The sequence below is a fragment of the Urocitellus parryii genome, chromosome 6 (assembly GCF_045843805.1).
Source record: "Urocitellus parryii isolate mUroPar1 chromosome 6, mUroPar1.hap1, whole genome shotgun sequence".
Lineage (NCBI taxonomy): Eukaryota > Metazoa > Chordata > Mammalia > Rodentia > Sciuridae > Urocitellus > Urocitellus parryii.
In genome coordinates this window covers 125,759,555-125,766,069 of record NC_135536.1, presented here as the reverse complement: position 1 = coordinate 125,766,069, position 6,515 = coordinate 125,759,555, and the positions used below count along the sequence as shown (strand labels likewise).

Genomic DNA, 6,515 nt, shown 5'->3' with positions numbered 1-6,515 from the left:
TCCTTTGGGTATAGTCCGAGAAGAGGAATAGTCAAATGGTGTTCCATTCCCCGATTTCCAAGGAATGTCCATACTGCTTTCCAAAGGGGCTGCACCACTTTGCACTCCCACCAGCAATGTGTGAGTGTACCATTTTCCCTACGTCCTTGCCAACACGTGTTGTTGTTTGTCGTCATAATAGCTGCCTTTCTGACTGGACTGAGATGATCTCTTAGAGTAGTTTTGATTTGCATTTCTCTGATTGCTAGAGAAGATGAGTATTTTTTCATATATTTGGTGATGGATCTTATATCCTCTTCTGAGAAGTGTCTGTTCATGTTTTTTGCCCATTTATTGATTGGGTTATTTGGTTTTTTTTTTTTTTTTGGTGCTTAGCTTGTTGAGTTCTTTATATACTTTAGAGATCAGTGCTCTATCTGATGTGTGAGCACTAGAATGCTCCTAGGATGTAGGCTCTCTCAGATTGTTTCTTTTGAGGAGAACAACTTTTTAGTTTGAATCAATCCCATTTATTGATACTTACTTTTAATTCTTGTGCTATAGCTGTCTTATTAAGGAAGTGAGGGGCCTAATCCCACATTCTGAAGATTAGGGCCTACTTTTTCTTCTATTAGACACAGAGTCTCTGGTTTAACTCCTAGGTCCTTGATCCATTTTGAGGTAAGTTTCGTGCATGGTGAGAGATAAGGTTTCAATTTCATTTTGTTGCATAGGGATTTCCCATTTACCCAGCACCATTTGTTGAAGATGCTATCTTTTCTCCAGTGCCTTAGAAGCTCTCAGAATTATTTCTGCTAAAACTGGATATTGCCATCAGTGACTCCATCTTGGTTTCTTGTTGTTTCTCATTCCCAGGATATATTCTTTACTCTGCATCCTGGAGCATTTTCCCTCCAGACCAGAGAAGACTGTCATTAGAAGTTTATCTCCTCTGGTCAGTGCTGCTTTCTTAACTCGTGGTCCTGGGAAATGCTGGTTTCTGCATGTTGTCCCTAATCTGTTTCTCATATAAATATTCCCCATTTCCTTAAAGACTTTAAGGTGATATCTGGAGACATTAAAATGTCTGGCTCCTTCCAGATTACCGGCATCCTCAATAAAACCTATTTTCTTTATCTCCAATGTGCATCTGTCAGACAATGGTTTTCTATGTAGCAAGCTTCCTAACCTCAGGTTGGTAATCCGGCCACAACATAGAACTACTGAGCTAGCCACTTTTTATCAACTTCTGTATCTTCAAAGGATGAAAACACCAGTTTCTGAGATAACATGACAATTTCTGTGTGTGTGTGTGTGTGTGTGTGTGTATGTGTGTGTGTGTGTGTTTCTGGAAGTTGAACTCAGGGCATCACACATGCTAGGCACTGAACTATACCTCCAGCCGCAATGTTTAACATGTACCCTGTTCAGTTTGGGGGTTAGCTCAGTGATAGAATGCCATTGTAGTGTGCATGAAGCCCTAGGTTTGTTTTGCAGCCTCACAGCTCTAAATAAATGAAAACATATTTTCATTGGTCATGTTTATGTTACAAGTAATCATGAATGTAATTGGTTTTATTAATACCCAAACAGGAGGTATTAATAATCTTATGAGACATCTGATATGTCTGTCTCTTTTTTCAAGAGATTTCCTACCTCCTCTCTTTGGCATATGGGAATAATGCTAGTAGAATAATATGCCAGTATGTTGTAAGTGCGAGGACATAGTAAACTACCCCGTCTTTCCATGATGGATAAATGGATTCATGAACTTGCCATTGTTACATATAGAATTAACCATATACAACTTATCATACTTATCTGTGGTTCAATCAGACATTTGGGGGAAAAAATTGCTACTGAACTTGTACCCTAGAATTTTGTCTTGTCATTATTCTCTAAACAATGCAAATAATCACAATGGGTGTAATTTATGCGGCATTTACTTGTATTTGGATATTATAAACAATAAGGGGCTTGAGCATCCTCAGATTTTGGTGTCTTCTGGGTATCCTTGTACAAACTCACATGGGTACTAAGGAACAAACATATTTACTGTGTTTCCACAGATCAACGTGGACCAAGCGTAGATTGTATGACAAGGTTTATTTCTTCCTCTTGCAAGGTGACATGGAAGAGAGTTTGAGAAGAATTCAGCTTAATTATTCTCAAGGGCTTCTATGCTCATAGTTTGATGTGGTAATTTGCTCATGGTAAGCATCTTTTCCTGAAGATACTAACATTCCTCCTATGGAATCATATCACTCCAATGGCATTGGACTGTAGCTCTGATAGACAGCCATGGGAATGGTCCTTAACTGTGATGCAGGGCTCCATGATTGAAGAGTGTGGGTCCATGTGTCCCAGAATGACAAAAGCCTGGGTGATCAGTAGCTGCCACATACCTTAGGCTCAGGGTCCATTTTATTCAATGTGCCTGGACCAATGATGACTTACAAAAAATGGATCTTGTTGGAATCTGAACAAAATGAGTGACCAAACCACTTCTGTGAGCTGAGGTCCAGCATGGGGACTCTGCCAGGCAGACAGGGGTGGCAGGGGCGGGGCGGGGGGAATTCAGGTGTTCAGACAGTGGGACCCATAAGCAATAAGGTATTAGAAAACTATCTTCCTTATATTAGGTTAGGATAAAAAAAAATTACAGAGAGCTCTTTTTGAATTTGGCGTAGTGGTGTTACATTGCACTCCTCTGAGTGCTTGACCAGAGCATTCATATACCTGCTTCTCAGGTATATGAATGGTATAGGAATGCTAGGGACAAGGTCACACATAATGAACACTGTGAAAGTAGCTGTGGTTGCATTTGAAACATTCAGACCATTTTCTTCTTTTTCAAAGTATTGCAATGTTATTTTTAAGTTTATTTTCAAACGGATACATAAAAAATGTACGTACTAGCACATTTTATTACATGAATACCTTGTATTGGGATTAAATCAGGTTAAATATACCTGTCCTCTCAAGTATTTATCATTTCTGTGTGCAAAATATTTCAAAATTCCTTTCTCCTCAATTTTTGAAATGTGAAGTTCATTATTATCTGCGGTCACCCAACTGTGTATAACAGAACTTCTTAGGCCTATATAACTGCAACTTAGTCCCTATTAATCAATATTCTCCATACCTTCCTCTTCCTGTACTCTCGCAAACCTCCAGTAAACACCATTGGACTCTCAGCTTCTATGCAATCTACTTTTAGTTTCCACCCATGAAAGAGAGCATATGGTACTATTTTTTCTGTGCATGTCTTATTTCACTTAATAATATGATCTCTTCCATTCATTTCACACTCAATAGGATTTCATTCTTTTTTGTCAGATTGTATTCCTTGTTTTATAATGTGCTACGTTTCCTTTTTATTGATTTTATTATAATTTCCAAATACACGACAACAGTGGAATGCATTACATTCCTTATTACACATATAGAGCACAATTTTTCCTGTCTCTGTATATAAAGTATGTTCACGGCAATTTATACCATTATACATGTGCTTTTCTTGGCATAACAATTCTTAATACACATATATATATATCAATTTCTCGTATCTCTGTTTGTATATAAGGTATGTTGACACCCAATACAAGTTTTCATACATGTACTTGTATCATGAAGACCATCACATTCTACCATCCTTGCTAATCCCCTCTCCCCTCCCTTTCCTTCTTACCCACTTCCCTGTCTACAACCAAACTAATCCTCCCATGCTCTCCCTCTCTACCCCACTATGAGTCACCCCCCCCCTATATCAGAGAAAACATTCGGCATTTGTGTTTGGGGCATTGGCTGACTTCACATAGCATGATCTTCTCCAACGCCATCCGTTTCCCTACAAATGCCATGACTTTGTTCTGTTTTTCATGCTGAGTAATATTCCATTGTGTTATGCCACATTTTTTTATCCATTCATCCTCTGAAGGACTTATAGGTTGCTTCCACGGTCTAGCTATTGGGAATCATGCTGCTATAAACATTGATGTGGCTGTGTCCCTGCAGTCTGTTGTTTTTAAGTCCTTTGGGTATAGTCCGAGAAGAGGAATAGTCAAATGGTGTTCCATTCCCCGATTTCCAAGGAATGTCCATACTGCTTTCCAAAGGGGCTGCACCACTTTGCACTCCCACCAGCAATGTGTGAGTGTACCATTTTCCCTACGTCCTTGCCAACACGTGTTGTTGTTTGTCCTCATAATAGCTGCCTTTCTGACTGGACTGAGATGATCTCTTAGAGTAGTTTTGATTTGCATTTCTCTGATTGCTAGAGAAGATGAGTATTTTTTCATATATTTGGTGATGGATCTTATATCCTCTTCTGAGAAGTGTCTGTTCATGTTTTTTGCCCATTTTTTGATTGGGTTATTTGGGGTTTTTTTTGGTGCTTAGCTTGTTGAGTTCTTTATATACTTTAGAGATCAGTGCTCTATCTGATGTGTGAGCACTAGAATGCTCCTAGGATGTAGGCTCTCTCAGATTGTTTCTTTTGAGGAGAACAACTTTTTAGTTTGAATCAATCCCATTTATTGATACTTACTTTTAATTCTTGTGCTATAGCTGTCTTATTAAGGAAGTGAGGGGCCTAATCCCACATTCTGAAGATTAGGGCCTACTTTTTCTTCTATTAGACACAGAGTCTCTGGTTTAACTCCTAGGTCCTTGATCCATTTTGAGGTAAGTTTCGTGCATGGTGAGAGATAAGGTTTCAATTTCATTTTGTTGCATAGGGATTTCCCATTTACCTAGCACCATTTGTTGAAGATGCTATCTTTTCTCCAGTGCCTTAGAAGCTCTCAGAATTATTTCTGCTAAAACTGGATATTGCCATCAGTGACTCCATCTTGGTTTCTTGTTGTTTCTCATTCCCAGGATATATTCTTTACTCTGCATCCTGGAGCATTTTCCCTCCAGACCAGAGAAGACTGTCATTAGAAGTTTATCTCCTCTGGTCAGTGCTGCTTTCTTAACTCGTGGTCCTGGGAAATGCTGGTTTCTGCATGTTGTCCCTAATCTGTTTCTCATATAAATATTCCCCATTTCCTTAAAGACTTTAAGGTGATATCTGGAGACATTAAAATGTCTGGCTCCTTCCAGATTACCGGCATCCTCAATAAAACCTATTTTCTTTATCTCCAATGTGCATCTGTCAGACAATGGTTTTCTATGTAGCAAGCTTCCTAACCTCAGGTTGGTAATCCGGCCACAACATAGAACTACTGTGCTGGCCACTTTTTATCAACTTCTGTATCTTCAATGGATGAAAACACCAGTTTCTGAGATAACATGACAATTTCTGTGTGTGTGTGTGTGTGTGTGTGTGTGTGTGTGTATGTGTGTGTGTGTGTGTTTCTGGAAGTTGAACTCAGGGCATCACACATGCTAGGCACTGAACTATACCTCCAGCCGGAATGTTTAACATGTACCCTGTTCAGTTTGGGGGTTAGCTCAGTGATAGAATGCCATTGTAGTGTGCATGAAGCCCTAGGTTTGTTTTGCAGCCTCACAGCTCTAAATAAATGAAAACATATTTTCATTGGTCATGTTTATGTTACAAGTAATCATGAATGTAATTGGTTTTATTAATACCCAAACAGGAGGTATTAATAATCTTATGAGACATCTGATATGTCTGTCTCTTTTTTCAAGAGATTTCCTACCTCCTCTCTTTGGCATATGGGAATAATGCTAGTAGAATAATATGCCAGTATGTTGTAAGTGCGAGGACATAGTAAACTACCCCGTCTTTCCATGATGGATAAATGGATTCATGAACTTGCCATTGTTACATATAGAATTAACCATATACAACTTATCATACTTATCTGTGGTTCAATCAGACATTTGGGGGAAAAAATTGCTACTGAACTTGTACCCTAGAATTTTGTCTTGTCATTATTCTCTAAACAATGCAAATAATCACAATGGGTGTAATTTATGCGGCATTTACTTGTATTTGGATATTATAAACAATAAGGGGCTTGAGCATCCTCAGATTTTGGTGTCTTCTGGGTATCCTTGTACAAACTCACATGGGTACTAAGGAACAAACATATTTACTGTGTTTCCACAGATCAACGTGGGCCAAGCGTAGATTGTATGACAAGGTTTATTTCTTCCTCTTGCAAGGTGACATGGAAGAGAGTTTGAGAAGAATTCAGCTTAATTATTCTCAAGTGCTTCTATGCTCATAGTTTGATGTGGTAATTTGCTCATGGTAAGCATCTTTTCCTGAAGATACTAACATTCCTCCTATGGAATCATATCACTCCAATGGCATTGGACTGTAGCTCTGATAGACAGCCATGGGAATGGTCCTTAACTGTGATGCAGGGCTCCATGATTGAAGAGTGTGGGTCCATGTGTCCCAGAATGACAAAAGCCTGGGTGATCAGTAGCTGCCACATACCTTAGGCTCAGGGTCCATTTTATTCAATGTGCCTGGACCAATGATGACTTACAAAAAATGGATCTTGTTGGAATCTGAACAAAATGAGTGACCAAACCACTTCTGTGAGCTGAGGTCC

At 39.0% G+C, this 6,515-nt stretch overlaps 2 pseudogenes; both read left to right on the top strand.

Annotated features, from left to right (window-relative positions):
• Positions 1-2,418: 2,418 nt before the first annotated feature.
• On the top strand, positions 2,419-2,502 carry LOC144255582 (small nucleolar RNA SNORD116; annotated as a pseudogene).
• A 3,929-nt stretch (positions 2,503-6,431) lies between these two features.
• On the top strand, positions 6,432-6,515 carry LOC144255581 (small nucleolar RNA SNORD116; annotated as a pseudogene).